General features: G+C 46.9%; 1 protein-coding gene across 3 annotated transcripts in view; it reads left to right on the forward strand.

Moving 5' to 3' along the window:
• Positions 1–15,427: 15,427 nt before the first annotated feature.
• Positions 15,428–18,068, forward strand: part of RFX2 (regulatory factor X2) — a 121,667-nt gene continuing 119,026 nt past the window's right edge. For 2 of the 3 annotated variants that reach the window (XM_007994962.3, XM_007994965.3), the window contains exon 1: positions 15,428–15,573. The gene's annotated coding sequence lies outside the window, so the exon portion shown is untranslated. The remainder of the gene's footprint in view (positions 15,574–18,068) is intronic. The other variant, XM_007994966.3, reaches the window with a different exon arrangement.

The raw sequence follows: 18,068 nt of genomic DNA on the forward strand, positions 1-18,068 counted from the left end.
CTCTGTGTGGCCAGGTGGCATCTGAAAAGCTCTAGTTCCTTGGTGTGTCATCTACAGCCATGAGCAGCCTCATCCAAGGCTCCTGTCAGGATGGCCAGTATGGAGTGAGGTCTGGAGGTGTGTCTTTGATCCCTACGTCTGACACTCGCTGTCCACCACGAACATCCTGTGTCACTGTGGATCCAGGTACTGGAAGATACTGAAGGAGTCCATGTTCCAGGTGCCAAGGAAAGGCGGTGAAGCCAAGGTGCAGTTCTTGGAGGAGACCAGAAGGGGGCTCCTGGTGGATGCAGCGCCAGACAAAACCTCCAAGTCCCCAGCTTCACATGTATCAGATTCTTCTGTCAATTTGCAGCTGGTATGCTCTTTCAGCCGGGATCAAGCCAGCAGCTGGATGACTGTTCCAACAATGCATGCAAATTAGAGCATCATTATCATTTGAAGTGCCTGATGGGAAAACACTCAACTGGATTCAAAAAGCCATTTATATCATTACAATAACTTATTTCTTTCTTTTTTTTTTTTTTGAGATGGAGGCTTGCTCTGTCACCCAGGCTGGAGTGCAGTGGTGTGATCTCAGCTCACTGCAAGCTCTGCCTCCCAGGTTCACACCATTCTCCTGCCTCAGCCTCCCCAGCAGCTGGGACTACAGGCACACGCCACCATGCCTGGCTAATTTTTTTGTATTTTTAGTAGAGACGGCATTTCACCATGTTAGCCAGGATGGTCTCGATCTCCTGACCTTGTGATCTGCCTACCTAGGCCTCCCAAAATGCTGGGATTACAGGTGTGAGCCACCATGCCCAGTTAAGAATTTTTGAAACTTATATTTGTTAATGAATAAAGAAGAAGAGAAGTTGGGGTCCTTAGACATAATTTCACCTGTTATAATTTTTTAAAGGCTTGTAGAAAATGGTTTGAAGTTTCTTACTGCTTGTTTGTGTGCATAAAGTTTCTTGCCAATTGTGTCTATTAAAAATTTGAGGGGCCGGGCACAGTGGCTCATGCCTGTAATCCCAACACTTTGGGAAGCTGAGGTAGGCAGATCACCCAAGGTCAGGAGTTCAAGACCAGCCTGGCAAACATGGTGAAACCCTGTCTCTACTAAAAATATAAAAATTAGCCGGGTGTGGTGACAGGTGCCTGTAATCCCGGCTACTTGTAGGCTGAAGCAGGAGAATCACTTGAAACTCGGAGGCGGAGGTTGCAGTGAGTCGAAGTCTCACCACTGTACTCCAGCCTGGGAGACAGAGTGAGACTCTGTCTCAAAAAAAAAAAAATTCTTTTTAAAGGATATTAGAAGAAAACCAAATGTCTGTCAACAAGATAATAAACCTATAAATAGTAGTATATTTATTTAATGAAATACCACTCAGATTTTTTTTAAAAGAATGAACAACTGATGCATTCAACAATGTGAATGAACTTCACAGATATAATATCATACTAAAGAAGCCAGAAAAGGCTGGGCGTGGTGGCTTATGCCTGTAATCCCAGCACTTTGGGAGGTTGAGGCAGGCAGATCACTTGAGGTCAGGAGTTCAAGACAAGCCTGGCCAACATGGCAAAACTCCATCTCTACTAAAAATGCAAAAAATCAGCTGGGCGTGGTGGTATGCACCTGTAGTTCCAGCTACTTGGGAGGCTGAGGCAGAAGAATCACTTGAACCAGGAGATGGTGGTTGCAGTGAGCTGAGATCGTGCCACTGCACTCCAGCCTGGGCGACACAGCAAGACTCCATCTAAAAAATTAAAATAAAATGAAAGAGTAAGCAAAATACATGTGGTGGTAGAAGTCAGAAAAATGGGGTAGAGGTATTAACGGGAAAAGGACAAGAGAGAACCTTTTGAGGAGAAGGAAATGTTCTATACCTTGATCCAGGTGCTGGTGGTAAGGGTTCACACACACACACACACACGTAAAAAGTCACACATATGTAAACAATTAAGAATTGTGCACTTTGACGTATGTAAGTTATGTCTCAATTTGTTTTGTTTGTTTGCTTGTTTGTTTTGTTTTTTTGAGACAGGGTGTCACTCTGTTGTTTAGAATGGAGTGCAGTGGCACAATTGTGGCTCACTACAGCCTCAGCCTCCCTCAGTTCAGGTGATCCTCCCACCTCAGCCTCCCAAAGTCTGGGATTACAGGCATTAGCCACAGTGCCCAGCCTCCTGTCTCTGTTAAAACAATAATAATAATGAAAGTGGTGCAGTTCACACAGTGATATCCTTAAAATAATGCAGATGAAGCCAGTGTCGTTTATAAAGATGTGAACTAGTTGCAAAGCCCCCACAGTCCCCTTTGTTAGATTGCCTTGCCAAGTTGTAAGGTAAATCTTTGTATCAATTCTGAAAAGTTGCTAACATTCAAGTACAGAAGCTAGGCTAGTCAATGTACTGTGTTACTTTACAGCTTAGTTGTAATTAAGCTAAGAATTGAACATTCTCTTTTTTGAGTTCTTCTTCTTCTTATTTTGAGACAGGGTCTTGCTCTGTTGCCCATTGTACAATGGCACAATCTCTGCTCACTACAATCTCAACCTCTCCAGGCTCAAGCAATCTTTCCACCTCAGTCTCCCGGGTAGCTGGGACTATAGGTCTGCATCGCCATGCCCAGTTGATTTGATTGATTGATTGATTGATCGATTGAGATGGAGTCTTGCTCTGTCACCCAGGCTGGAGTGAAGTGGTGCAATCTCGGTTCACTGCAACCTCTGCCTCCTGGATTCAAGCAATTCTCCTGCCTCAGCCTCCCGACTAACTGGGATTACAGGCGCCTGCCAGCATGCCTGGCTAATTTTTTTTTTTTTTAATTTTTTTATTTAAAAAAAAATTTTTTTTTTTTTGAGACGGAGTCTCGCTCTGTCACCCAGGCTGGAGTGCAGTGGCCAGATCTCAGCTCATTGCAAGCTCCGCCTCCCGGGTTCACGCCATTCTCCTGCCTCAGCCTGCTGAGTAGCTGGGACTACAGGTGCCCGCCACCTCACCCGGCTAATTTTTTGTATTTTTTAGTAGAGACGGGGTTTCACCGTGTTAGCCAGGATGGTCTCGATCTCCTGACCTCATGATCCGCCCGTCTCGGCCTCCCAAAGTGCTGGGATTACAGGCTTGAGCCACCGCACCCGGCCAATTTTTGTATTTTTAGTAGAGATGGGGTTTCACCATGTTGGTCAGGCTGGTCTCAAACTACTGGCCTCAAGTGATCTGCCCACCTCAGCCTCCCAAAGTACTGGGATTACACGTGTGAACCACTGTGCCCAGTCTGATTTTATTTATTTTTTTGTAGAGATGATGTCTCGCTTTCTTGGCCAGACTGGTCTCAAACTCCTGGCCTCAAACGATCACCCTGCCTTGGCCTTCCAGCGTGCAGTGAGGCGGGAGCCACCATGCCTGTCCAGAATTGACCATTTTTATCTCTATTTTCATAAAGAAGGCAGCTAGTATACTTGACAGCTTCTGTTACTGAAATTTTTTGTTTCTCTCTTTTTTTAAACCTCTTTCATTCTCATTCCTTGCTTTTTTTTTTTTTTTTGTCTCAGACAGGGTCTAGGTCTGTCACCCAGTCTTGAGTGCAGTGGCACAATCTCAGTTTACTGCAACCTCCACCTCCGGAATTCAGGTGATTTTTACGCCTCAGCCTCCCGAGTACCTGGGATTAACAGGTGTCTGCCACCACAAGGGCTAATTTTTTGTATTTTTAGTAGAGATGGGGTTTTGCCATGTTGGCGAGGCTGGTCTCGAACTCCTGACCTCAAGTGATTTACCCACCTAGGCCTCCCAAAGTGCTGGGATTACAGGCATGAGCCACCGTGCCCGGTTACCCCTTTCATTTTCTCTCCAAATTCTCCTTTTTTTTCCCTCCTTCTATTTCTCTTTTTCCTCTTTCCCTTCCTTCTTCCTTGCCTTTGAGGTTGATGTGGAACACAGGCACACACAGCCATTCTATCCCTCTGCTTCCTGGTTGCCTGGAAGTGGTTAATACCTTTGGCTGAAAAAAAAGTTTTTGTTTTGTTTTGTTTTGTTTTAAAAAATGTGTTTGCTGTGTATTCCGCTTGCCCCTTCGAAGGCTGTTCGGGGTCACAAGCATTTGCTATGGAAATGATTCCACGTTGCAGAGAAACGTGGCAGAGGACAGGGACAAAGCCACAAGACAAATAAAAGATCTCTGCGGCACTCAGGTGCTTTTTACACAAAATCCGCTATTCAGAAGCCCCGTCATTATGGAAATTGTCCTTTTATGCTACCCTTGAAAGGATCAGATGCTCAAACTCAGGTTTGTACCAAGTAAGAGGCTCTTCAAACCACGCATCGGTGCGTCAATGGCCTGTAAAGTTCTAATAGTGCTGGTTAATTAACAGTCATCAGTTAAATAAAAACAGTCAATTAGGGAGAAGCTCGTCTGGGAGAAAAAAAAAATAGTTTTAACGATCACCAAGGGTAAATTGTTTCAAGGAGACCTGGACATCTCCCAGGAAAGAGGCAGTTTTTGTACCATTCTCATACCTGAACTCGTTTTCACTGGCCCTGTGGTTTTACTAATTCTTCCCTTGTAAACGTGCTGTCTAAACGTTTTTGTTTGAGGCAGGGAAGGATGGCTTATGATTGTAATCTCAGAACTTTGGGAGGCTGAGGCCAGAGGATAACTTGAGCCCAGGAGTTCGAGACCAGCCTGGGCAGGATGGTGAGACCTCGTCTCTTAAAAAAAAAAAAATAAAAAATAATTGGCCGGGCACGGTGGCTCAAGCCTGTAATCCCAGCACTTTGGGAGGCCGAGACGGGCGGATCACGAGGTCAGGAGATTGAGACCATCCTGGCTAACACGGTGAAACCCCATCTCTACTAAAAAATACAAAAAACTAGCCGGGTGAGTTGGCGGGCACCTGTAGTCCCCGCTACTCGGGAGGCTGAGGCAGGAGAATGGCATAAACCCGGAGGGCGCAGCTTGCAGTGAGCTGAGATCCGGCCACTGCACTCCAGCCTGGGCGACAGAGCGAGACTCTGTCTCAAAAAAAAAAAAAAAAAAAAAAAAAAAAAAAAAAATTAGCTGGGCTTGGTGGTGGTCTGCAGTCCCAGCTACTCTGGAAGCTGAGGTGGGAAGATCCCTTGAACTCAGGAGTTTGAGGCTGCAGTGAGCTGTGACCATACCACTGTACTCCAGCCTGGGTGACAGAGCCAGACCTCATCTTTAAAATAAATGAATAAATAATTTTTGTTTGATTTTATTTTATATTTTAGCAGAAAAATATCTTTTTATTTTATCGTGCCGTTTGAGTTCTGTGGCAAAAAAAAAAAAAGATTGAAAAATAATATTTGTGCTTGGTAAACGCACATAAAAACATGCAGACAGACTCAACCACATGAAAGGCTCTTCGATGAAAGTTAAGCCTCCCTTCCACTGTTATGTATATCCTTAGTGTATTTTTTTTATCTTTCCAGAAATATTATCTGCATATACAAGCATGCTGCAGAAGGGTGCAGAGGAGGCGTGGTACAGGGTGGAGGTGAAGCACTTGGAGTTTAGAGACACGCTGCATGGGCTCAAATCCAGGCTTTGCAATTTGCTAGCTAGCTCTGTAAGTGTGGACAAGTGACTGAACCTTTCTGTACCCCAGTGTGGTGGGCAGCCCCTACATGGGCCCCCCAGGGTCCCCATTGTCTCATGTTCACACCCTTATCTAATCCTTCCCTTGAATGTGGGATGGAATCTTGCTCTGTTGCCCAAGCTGGAGTACTGTGCATGACAATTTCCGCTCACTGCAACCTCCGCCTCCTGGCTTCAAGCCATTCTCCTGCCTCAGCTTCCCGAGTAGCTGGGATGACAGGTGTGCACCACCATGCCCAGCTAATTTTTGTATTTTTAGTAAAGACTGGTCAGGCTGGTCTAGAACTCCTGACCTCAAGTGATCTGCCCACCTCGGCCTCCCAAAGTGTTGGGATTATAGGTGTGAGCCACTGCATCCAGCCTCACTCACTCGCTGTTTCTTTTTTTTTTTTCTTTTTTCTTTTTTGAGATGGAGTCTCACTCTGTCACCCAGCCTGGAGTGCAGTGGCACGATCTTGGCTCACTGCAACCTCTGCCTCCTGGGTTCAAGCAATTCTCTGGCTCAGCCTCCCAAGGAGCTGGGATTACAGGCGCCCACCACCACGCTTGGCTGATTTTTGTATTTTTAGTAGAGACGGGGTTTCACCATCTTTGCCAGGCTGGTCTTGATCTCCTGGCCTCATGATCTGCCCGCCTCGGCCTCCCAGAGTGCTGGGATTACAGGCGTTAGCCACTGCGCCCGGCTTTTTTTCTTTTTCTTTTTTTTATAAAACAGCAGGCAGCTCCACAAGAGGTCAGCCCTCCTCACTTCCCCAGTTACCAGCACAACATGTGCACCTCGGCCCAGAGGAGCCCAACCCAGCTCACTTGACCCCGGCCTGCAGTGCCAGGCACCAGGTTCCAATTATCTTTCGTATATTGTTATTGTACTCTACAACCTTGCTGAACTTGTTTCTTAATTATAATAGCGATTTGGTAGGATCCTTAGGATTTTCTGTATACAAGATCATATCATCTACAAATAGAAGTAGTTTTACTTCTTCCTTTCCAATCCAGTAGCCTTTTATTTCTTTTTCTTGCATAGTTGCCCTGGCTAGCTCCATCAGTACAATGCTGAATGGAAGTGGTAGACTGGACATCCTTGTATTGTTTCTGACCTAAGTATTCAGTTGGTTTTTTTTTTTTTTTTTTTTTTTTTTGCCAATAAGTACTCTAATATTAACTGTGGGATTTTCATAGATACCCTCTATCAGGTTGAAAAAGTTCTATCTCTAGTTTCTTGTGCTTTTATCATGAGTGTTGGATTTTTGTCAAATGCTTTTTCTGCATCTATTGAGATGATTATATGGTTTTTGTCCTTTATTCTACTAATACGACTTTTAAAATGTTGACCCAACCACTTTTGCACTCTTGGGATAAATTTGACTTAATCATAGTGTATAATTCTTTTTATATGTTTTTATATGTTTCTGGATTTGGGATTGAGGGTTTTTACATTTATAATCATAGGAGAGATTGGTGTGTAGTTTTATTTTTTATTATAATGTCTTTGTGTGGTTTCGTTATCCAGATAATACCAGCTTCATAAAATAGTAGAGCTAAGTGTTCCCTCCTTTCCCATTTTAAGACAACAGATGCCCCTCAACTTATGATGGGGTTATAGCCTGATAAACCCATTGTAAGTTAAAAATGTTGAAAGTCGCACCATCATAAGCTGGGGACCATCTAGTTTGTGAGGGATTGGTGTTAATCCTTCTTTAAATATTTGGAAGAATTAACTAGTATAGTCACATGGTCCTGGGCTTTTTGTGGAAAGTTTCTTTTGGATTACTACTCAATTTCTTTACTTGTTATAAGTCTATTCAGATTTGCTATTTTTTATTGAGTCCGTTTTGGTAGTTTGTGACTTTCTATGAATTTGTCCATTTCATTTAGATTATTTTTTGGTTACGGGGTCTCATTTAGTTTATCTAATTTGTTGGCATACAATCACTCATAGCATTGCTCCATCATTCTTTTTATTTCTGTAAAATTAGTAATGATACTTCCTCTTTCATTCCTGATTTTAGCAATTTGAGTCTTTTCTCTTTTTTTCTTGTTTAGCCTAGTTAATTAAAATTTTGTTGATCTTTTCAAAAAACCAACCTATGGTTTTGTTGACTCTCCTGATTTTTATTTCTCTATTTTGTTTTTTCCTACCCATATGTTTATTATTTCTATCCTTCTGCCAACTTTGGGTTTAGTTTACTCTTCTTTTCTCAGTTTCTTTTTTTTTTTTTTTTTTTTTTTTTTTTTGAGATGTAGTCTCGCTCTGTCACCCAGGCTGGAGTGCAGTGGCCGGATCTCAGCTCACTGCAAGCTCCGCCTCCCGGGTTTAGGCCATTCTCCTGCCTCAGCCTCCCAAGTAGCCGGGACTACAGGCGCCCGCCACCACGCCCGTCTAGTTTTTTGTATTTTTTAGTAGAGACGGGGTTTCACCATGTTAGCCAGCATGGTCTCCATCTCCTGACCTCGTGATCTGCCCGTCTCAGCCTCCCAAAGTGCTGGGATTACAGGCTTGAGCCACCGCGCCCGGCCTTTTCTCAGTTTCTTAAGGTGGAAGGCTATTGATTTGAGATCCTTCTTTAGTAACATAGGTGTCTGACAGTTATATATTTCCCTCTGCATTAGTTGCCTCCACAAATCTTGGTAGGTTGTGTTTTTATTTTATTCTTCTCAATGTGTTTTTCTTTTCTTTTCTTTTTTTAAATGGAGTCTCACTCTGTTGTCCAGCTAGAGTGCAAAATGGTGTGATCTTGACTCATTGCAACCTCCGCTTCCCAGGTTCAAGCGATCCTCCTGCCTCAGCCTCCCCAGTAGCTGGGATTCCAGGCATGTGCCACCACACCCAGCTAATTTTTGTATTTTTAGTAGAGGTGGGGTTTCACCATGTTAGCCAGGATGGTCTCAAACTCCTGACCTCAGGTGATCCACCCACCTCAGCCTCCCAAAGTGCTGGGATTACAGGTGTGAGCCACTGTGCCTGGCCCTTAATGTAGTTTCTAATTTTCCTCATGATTTCTTCTTTGAGATTGAAGAGTTTTACACATTTCAGATGGTTAAGAAATACATAAATACTATAGTAAATATGACACATTGCCATGAAAAAGGCCTGAAGTTTGCTTGAGGAAGTGGCTATTGGAGGACTGCAGCTTGTGAGTTATTGTGAAAAGGTAGAAAATCATGTGTAATCAGATGGAAAGTTGTAATGTTAGGTGTAGATAAATATGGCTCATAATTCACAGGAAGCTGAGGTGGCTGGTAGATATTTCAGATGTGTGCTTATGCATATTTTGTGCAGTCCTACACGATTTGGTCCAGACAGGTGCAGTTTTCTATTTACCTAGTGTTTCTTGCAGACAAAATTGTGCATAAGGAAGGCAAAATCCACATTGTGCTCAAATTGTTTGCTATTATATCCACCACTTTGGGACTAATTCACATTTCAAAGACAAGCATTCTAGCAGAACAGAGCATACAAACCAGCTACAAGGCACCTCCTGTCGCACCCTAAAACGTTATCCCTCACTCCCCACGTCTAGTCCATTAGAGTGTACTTCCAAATGTACCCTCAGTCCACCCACTCATGTCCACCTCCACTACCAGGTCCCTAAACCAAGCCACCATACTTTCCCACCCAGGAGAACTGGGACAGACTCCTAGGTTCTCTCTCTGTCCCTTTTATCTCCTACAATCTGTTCCCCATGAGGTGGCTCAACTGAGTTTTTATTTTTATTTTTATGTTCATTTCTATTTTTTGAGATGGAGTCTCTCTCTGTTGCCCAGTCTGGGGTGCAGTGGTGCGATATCGGCTCACTGCACCCTCTACCTCCCGGGTTCAAGCTACTCTCCTGCCTCAGTCTCCAGAGTAGCTGAGACTACAGGTGTCTGCCACCATGCGCAGCTCATTTTTGGATTTTTAGTAGAGACTGGGTTTCACCATGATGGCCAGGCTGACCTCAAGTAATCCACCCACCTTGGCCTCCCAAAGTGCTGGGATTACAGTCATGAGCCACTGTGCCTGGCCTCAACCTAGCTTTTAAAATTATAGTTTAGGCTACGCATGGTGGTTCATCCCTGTAGCCCCAGTACTCTGGGATGCCAAGGAAGGAGGATCACTGGAGATCAGGAGTTCAAGACCCTGTCTCTCCAAAAAAAAAAAAAAAAAAAAAAAAAAATCTTGTGTTTAACTAGCCTTGGTGGCACATGCCTGTAGTCCTAGTTACTTGGGCAGCTGAGGTGGGAGAATCCCTTGAACCCTAGAGTCTGAGGATGCAGTGAGCTATGATTGTGTCACTTCACTCCACCCTGGGCGATAAGAGTCTCTTAAAAAATTAATTAATTGACAAAACAAAATAAAATCACAGATCAGATTACATTCCACCCACTCCCCCCTTCCACCTGCCCCTGCACACCCCCCTGCTTAAAATCCGCCATGGGGGCTGGGCGTGGTGGCTCATGCCTGTAATCCCAACACTTTGGGGGGCCGAGGGGGCTGGATCACTTGAGGTCAAGAGTTTGAGACCAGCCTGACCAACGTGGTGAAACCCCATGTCTACTAAAAATGCAAAAACTAGCTGGGTGTGGTGGCGGCACCTGTAATCCCAGCTACTTGGGAGGCTGAGGCAAGAGAGAATCACTTGAATCCAGGAGGTGGAGGTTGCAGTGAGCCGAGATGGTGCCACTGCACTCCAGCCTGGGGGATAGGCAACTCCATCATTAAAAAAAAAGAGAAAAAATTAAAAAAAGAAAATGCTTTGGAATTAGATATGGGTGGTGGTTGCACAACATTATGAATGTACTAAATACCATTGAACTATTTCCTTTTAAAATGGCTCATTTTGGCCGGGCGCAGTGGCTCAAGCCTGTAATCCCAGCACTTTGGGAGGCTGAGACGGGCGGATCATGAGGTCAGGAGATCGAGACCATCCTGGCTAATTCGGTGAAACCCCGTCTCTACTAAAAAATACAAAAAACTAGACGGGCGTGGTGGCGGGCGCCTGTAGTCCCAGCTACTCGGGAGGCTGAGGCAGGAGAATGGCGTAAACCCGGGAGGCGGAGCTTGCAGTGAGCTGAGATCTGGCCACTGCACTCCAGCCTGGGCAACAGAGCGAGACTCCATCTCAAAAAAAAAAAAAAAAAAAAAAGGCTCATTTTATGGTATGTTAATTTCACCTTAATTAAAAAAAAATGTGTGGCACAAAAGCAGGACTCATAAGAAGTTGCCACTTTTTGGCTTGTCTTTTGCTACTCTGTGCTTGTTTTTTGAGCTAACTGGGGCCACAGTTTCCACATCTGGCCAGGGCTGGAAGCGGGAAGAGGTCTAGCTTAGCTAAAAGGGTCAACCAGCAGTCCCAGGACAGGTGGTCACCTTACTCCCCAAGGTTACAACTTGAGATCGCACCACTGCACTCCAGGCTGGAGTGCAGAGCGAGACTCCATCTCAAAAACAAACAACAGCAAAAACAACAGCAACAACAACAAACCCTCCATTGGTTTCCCAGTGTGATCATGACTTCTTCCCTATGGCCTCCAATAAAATGACTGCCATCATATCATCCCCTGACTCACTCGCCCCACCCAGTCACTGCTCTTCCCCTTTCACTTGGCTCCAGCTATGCCCAAGGACCTGCTTTCTGTTTCTTCCACATCAGCTTTCACCCCAGGGATTTTGAATTCCAAACTATTTTCCTCTGTTCTTCGTTACTCCAACGTTGCCTCAAATGTCAGCTCCTTAGAGAGACTCAGGGTGACCAACTCTTCCCGCTTTGGGGATTTCCCGGTTTTAGCACTGAAATTCCCATATCCTGGGAAACCCCTCAGTCTTGGGCCAAGCAGGATTGTGGGACGTCCCAGGGAGATCATCTCTGATTGCTCTATCTAAGATAAAGTCCACCCACCCACTTCTCCCACCAAGCCACTACTGTATCACTTTCCTATGGGCATGGGAATTTTATCTTTTTTTTTTTTTTTTTTTTTTTTGAGACAGAGTCTTGCTCTGTCGCCCAGGCTGGAGTGCAGTGGCTGGATCTCAGCTCACTGCAAGCTCCGTCTCCCGGGTTTACGCCATTCTGCCTCAGCCTGCCGAGTAGCCGGGACTACAGGCGACCACCACCTCGCCCGACTAGTTGTTTTGTATTTTTTAGTAGAGACGGGGTTTCACCGTGTTAGCCAGGATGGTCTCGATTTCCTGACCTCGTGATCTGCCCGTCTCGGCCTCCCAAAGTGCTGGGATTGCAGGCTTGAGCCACCGCGCCCGGCCTATTTTATTTACACTTGTGTCCTAGCACCTAACAAATAGTAGGCTCTATCTATCTATCTATCTATCTATCTATCTATCTATCTATCAATCATCATATACACTATATATATGTGTGTGTGTGTGTGTATGTATATATATATGAGATAGATTCTTGCTCTATCTACCAAGCTGGAGTTCAGTGGCACAGTCATAGCTCATCGCAGCCTAGAACTCCTGGGTTCAAGCGATCCTCCCACCTCAGCCTCCTGAGCAACTGGAACTATAGGTGTGCACTGCTGTGCCTGGCTAGTTTATTTTATTTTTATAGAGGTAAGGTCTCACTATGTTGCCCAGGCTGGTCTTGAACCCCTGGTCTCAAACAATCCTCCTGCTGAGTCCCTGCACTTGGACTTCAATAAATATTTTTGACTAAATTAATAATTGAATGAAAGGGACTGATTACTGTAGACTGCTTAAGTTTAAGATTCTGTCGCATGGCCGGGCGCAGTGGCTCCTGCCTGTAATCCCAGCACTTTGGGAGGCTGAGGCCGGTGGATCACTTGAGATCAGGAGTTTGAGACCAGCCTGGCCAACATGGTGAAACCTTGTCTCTACTAAAAATACAAAAATTAGCCGGGCGTGATGGCAGGCACCTGTAATCCCAGCTACTGGGGAGACTGAAACAGGAGAATCGCTTGAACTCGGGAGGCGGAGGTCGCAGTGAGCCGAGATCGTGCCTCTGCACTCCAGCCTGGGCGACAGAGACTTTGTCTCAAGAAAAGAAAAAAAGGCCGGGCGCGGTGGCTCAAGCCTGTAATCCCAGCACTTTGGGAGGCCGAGACGGGCGGATCACGAGGTCAGGAGATCGAGACCATCCTGGCTAACACGGTGAAACCCCGTCTCTACTAAAAAAAAATACAAAAAACTAGCCGGGCGAGGTGGCGGGCGCCTGTAGTCCCAGCTACTCCGGAGGCTGAGGCAGGAGAATGGCGTAAACCCGGGAGGCGGAGCTTGCAGTGAGCTGAGATCCGGCCACTGCAGTCCAGCCCGGGCTACAGAGCAAGACTCCGTCTCAAAAAAAAAAAAAAAAAAAAGAAAAGAAAAAAAGAAGAAGAAGGGGATGATGAAATCAATTTAGAAAATCACCGTCAACATTTTAATTAAAATGAAACAGAACAGGAAATATCAGAGTGCATTAAAGTATCATTTCATGGTACTTTAGTTACAGTGTCATTTGTTTTAGTTACAGTATCATTTGTTTCAGTTATAGACGTTTGTGTGGACTGAGCCCCTAAGGAAAATGTATTTCCTGCTGTATGCTGTGGTCAAAAATGTTCGAAAACCACCCGTCTAGTGATCAACAGCATGCACTATGGCACTAGACTAGTAGGGCTCCAATCCCTCACAAGCTGTTTTGACACTGGGCAAATTCACTCATTCTTTCTGGGCCTCAGTTTCCTGATCTGAAAAATGGGGATAGGCCGCGCATGGTGGCTCATGCCTGTATTTCCAGCATTTTGAGAGTCCAAGGCTGGCAGATCACTTGAGGTCAGGAGTTCGAGGCCAGCCTGGCCAGCATGGTGAAACCCCGTCTCTACTAAAAATACAAAAATTAGCTCAGCATGGTGGCAGTCGCCTGTAGTCCCAGCTACTCGGGAGGCTGAGGCAGGAGAATCGCTTGAACCCGGGAGACCGAGGTTGCCGTGACCCAGATCGCACCACTGCACTCCAGCCTGGGTGACAGAACGAGACTGTCTCAAAAAAAGAAAAACAAAACAAGCAAACAAAAACGGGGATAATGCCTAGCATCTTTCTAAAGATGTGATTGTAAGATTTAATGAGTTTGCACATTTAAAAAAATGCTGGCCGGGCGTGGTGGCTCACACCTGCAATCCCAGCACTCTGGGAGGCTGAGGTGGGCCGATAATGAGGTCAGGAGATCGAGACCATCCTGGCTAACACCGTGAAACCCCGTCTCTACTAAAAACTACAAAAAATTAGCGGAGCGTGGTGGCGGGCTCCTGTAGTCCCAGCTACTGGGGAGGCTGAGGCAGGAGAATGGCGTGAACCCGGGAGGCGGAGTTTGCAGTGAGCCGGGATGATGCCACTGCACTCCAGCCTGGGCGACAGAGCGAGACTCCGTCTCAAAAAAACTAAATAAATAAAAATTAAAATTAGGCCGGGCGCGGTGGCTCAAGCCTGTAATCCCAGCACTTTGGGAGGCCGAGACGGGCGGATCACGAGGTCAGGATATCAAGACCATCCTGGCTAACACAGTGAAACCCCATCTCTACTAAAAAATACAAAAAACTAGCCGGGCGAGGTGGCGGGCGCCTGTAGTCCCAGCTACTTAGGAGGCTGAGGCAGGAAAATGGCGTGAACCCGGGAGGCGGAGCTTGCAGTGAGCTGAGATCCGGCCACTGCACTCCAGCCTGGGCGACAGAGCGAGACTCCGTCTCAAAAAAAAAAAAAAAAAAAAAAAAAAAAAAAAAAAAAAATTAATTAAAATTAAAAATTAAAAAATTAAAAAATGCTTAGATCACTTTCTGGCACATAACAATTTAATCAGTGCTCACTCATATGATTTCTTGTTGAATGAATGAGTGGAGCTGAAGCCTAATCTCCTGCCTTTTCTCAGTACAAGTTGTTTTCTCCTATTGTTCCAGCCCCTTGTCTCGAATAACTATATGTTTACTTCTTTATTGTGTTTGTTATCAATGTTCCCTCGCTAGAATAAAAGCTCTATTTTTATAGAGAAACAGGGTCTGTTTCTGTTCTACTCATAGCTGAATCTACCAGCTTGACAGGAGGGTTGGTGAGTTTTGGCAAACGTTTTCTGTAAAGGACCGTATAGTAAATATCTTAGGCTTTGCGTGGGACATGCCGTCTTTGCGCAACTACTCTACTCCTCCAAGCTGTTCAAGGAAATGGGCGTGGCTATGTTCCAATAAAGCTTTATTTACAAACCCAAGCAGGCAGAATTTGACCCACAGGCCACAGTTTGCCAATCTTTAAACTAGTTCAAAATACTGGACCCACTACAATAAAAGAGGGTCTCCTATCAGGTCCAGACCCCACAAAAGCTCCTTTTGATAGTTTCTTTTAACCATGTAAAAATATATATATATATTTAAATTTTCAGCTGGGGGGGTCCGTGAAAAACAGGCCGCGAGTCAGAGTTTGCTGACCCCTAATCAGACTGTCCCGACATGTCTCACATTCCTCCTGTGGGGTTAACGAAGTCCCTTGGGTCCCCTAAAACTAGACTTTCCCAAAACGCGCCACCAACCCCCGGCCCCGCGCGCGCCTCCGGTTTGCCAACCCTCTGAGCCCAGCGCGCCTCCCGCCAAGACCCGCCCCCCTTCGCGGCGATTGGCCGAGTCTCGCCCTCTTTTCCACCAGGGAACGCCTCCTCCTTCTGACAGACTCTGCAGACAGTCAATGGAACGCCATAGGGTCTCGCGCCCCGCCCTCTTCGGGCCCGTTGGAGGCGGGCGTGGGCGGGCCGTTATGGAGGTGGGGCGCGGAGCCTGGTAACCGTTGCCGGTAACAACGCCCCGCCCCGTCGGGCGGGCGGGCTGCGCGAGGCTGGCTGGCGGCGGGAGCCGGAGGAGGAGCGGCCGCCGCCGCCACCGCCGCCGCCATAGAGACTGTAGCCGTGGAGACTGTTACTTACCAACGGGGACCAACACGCAGCAGCCGCTGCCGCCGCCGCGGGAGCCGCTGCCCGAACTCCCGGCCCGAACTCCAGGTGACCGATGCGACCGCCCCGGGCCCAGCCCGGCCGGGGAGTATGGGGGGCGGCGGGGACCTCGCTCGGGGAGCCGGGGGAGCGGGCAGCACGTCCCCGCCGCTCACCCCAAACGTCCGGGGGGTGCGGCCGCGGGACCCGCCTCCGCCACCCCGTCCCGCGCGCGCGGCGGAGTTTGGGGGGACCCTGGCGACGCCTCCACTTTCCTTATTGACCGAACGCGGGGGAGGTGCGGTGCCGCCGCCTGACTTTTTACAAAACTTCCTGAGGTTGGGGCGTCCGGGGACCCCTTTCTCACGCTTACCTTCAAACTCGCTGAGTTGGGGGCGCCCCGGGAACGTCTCTCAAACTTCTCAAACTCCCTGAATTGGGGGCGCTTGGGGACCCTCTTCTCACTTTAACCCCCCAGATATCTGAGTTGGGGGCACCCGAGGACCCCTCTTTTACTCATACCCTCGAATTTTCTGAATTGGGGGCGCCGGGGGACCCTCTTCTCACGGTTACTCTCCAGATCTCTGAGTTGGGGGCGCCCAGGAACACCTCTTTTACTCATACCCTCAAACTCCCTGAATTGGGAGCACCTGGGGCCCTCTTCTTACTTTACTCCCCAAACCTCCGAAATTGGGGTGACTCCAGAGCCCTTCTGTCACTCTTAGTCGCAAACTCCTTGCCTCGAGAGGACCTCGAAGACTCCTTTCTCATTTTTACCCCAAATTCTTAGATTTGACTTGTCCTGGGGACCCCCTTTTTAATGGACTCCCAGACATACTGAATTTGGGGGCACCCCTGGAACCCTTTTCTCATTCCTTAACTAAAAGCTGGTGCGTCTGCCCTGGAGAGAACCCCTCTTGTCCTTCTCACCTTTTCATCCCAAACTCCCCTAGCGAGCTTCCCCGGGAACCATTTCTCACCTTTTCACCCCAAATTCTCGCGTTCAGGGCTCCTCTCTCTGACACCCCCTCCCCTTCTCCCTGTGACCCCATATTCCTGAATTTGGGGGTTCGTGCGTCCGCCAGTCTTTCCACGTCCCCCCAAGAAGCCCCTCCGCACGTCCGCAGCTCTCCTCTTAGGACTGATCTGGAAGGGAGAAAAGTTTCACCAAAGCGAGTGAAACTTTTTCTTTTTTTTTCAATTTATTTATTTTCTTAAAAGAACCTAAACTGCTCGGGGCATTTTCTCCGAGGTTGTGCGAGTGCGTGTGTGTGTTTGTGGATTTAAACTCCACCCCCTGCCCCCCCCCCCCCCCCAGCGCGGTCGCGGGCGCACACACACACACTCTCTCACACACACACACACACGCACTCACACACACACACTCACACCCCAAATGCTCATTGCTTTCTTTTTCCCTCCCTCGGAGAAGCCACCGCGTTCCCTCGCCACCAGCCTCCGGCTCCGTTCCTTCTGGTTTTCCTCGTGGCTCCGCTGGGAAAGTTGGGTTTTCCGATCCTAGTGTCTATTTCAAGGGCCCCCCGAGGGCCCCAAGCGCCTGGGCCATTCTGGCGGCTGCCGGCGGCGCGGTTCATCTTCCTATTTTAACCTCCTGGTTGTGCGGCCAGAATGGGGAAGGGAGAGGGCAGGATGAGCGCGGGACCCAGGACGGGCTGCCTTACCCCCACCACCCCCCTACCCCAGGCTTTATTCCTACTTTGGGGTGTTGTTAGCATTGCGCCTCCCTGCAATTATTTTCCTGCTTTGTACCATAAATGACCAGCGCAGGCTTCGATGAGTTCTTTTCCCTCTCAGTCAGCTTCATCTCTGCAGGTCCGAGGTATCAAACCTCGTACAAGCTTCTTTCTCTGTTTCAACTAAGAGTTCCCCAACAAAGTAACAGTAATAATAATAATGACACAAAACAACAGCAAAGACTAAAAAAAAAAGTTTGCCTGTACATGTTGTTGACGTGTATTTTATCTTTTTACATCATGCCCCGAAACATTGTTTGCTTATGGAAAGATCCTTACCTCCCGTCCTTCTCTGGATGAGGAGGAGGGGGGCATCTGTGCTTTCTCCTGCTCCAGTTTAAAGACTTGAACTGACTGTAAAATAACCTTAGAAACGGCAACTCACCTACTCTGACCAGAGAAGTAAGAGTTTATGGTACCCTCCCCTAGGAAAATAATTTAAGTTCTTGAATGACTAGAGCTTCTTCATCAACAGGCGTGGTACGGAAGGCAATTCATAATGTATGATGGGAAAGATCACTGGTTCTGTGACTGTGTGACAGTTCAACGGACTTGGGTCGGGAACGAGTTCTGAAATAGTTTGCCCCTGCAGGAAAAGCAGTACTGAATTATTTTAGTTTGTTAAGTTCATTCTTATAAACCACTGAATCTGAGAAGAGACAGACAGTTATTACCTCAATAACAGGACAAGTTATTTGAAATCACTTGATCTTTGCTTTCTGCATGAAGGGCATGCATTACCTTAATGTATGTGTGATGTGTATTTAAATATAACAATATCATATAATGTATATGTGATGTATGTTTAAA

This window comes from Chlorocebus sabaeus, chromosome 6, assembly GCF_047675955.1.
Source record: "Chlorocebus sabaeus isolate Y175 chromosome 6, mChlSab1.0.hap1, whole genome shotgun sequence".
In the NCBI taxonomy this organism is placed as follows: domain Eukaryota; kingdom Metazoa; phylum Chordata; class Mammalia; order Primates; family Cercopithecidae; genus Chlorocebus; species Chlorocebus sabaeus.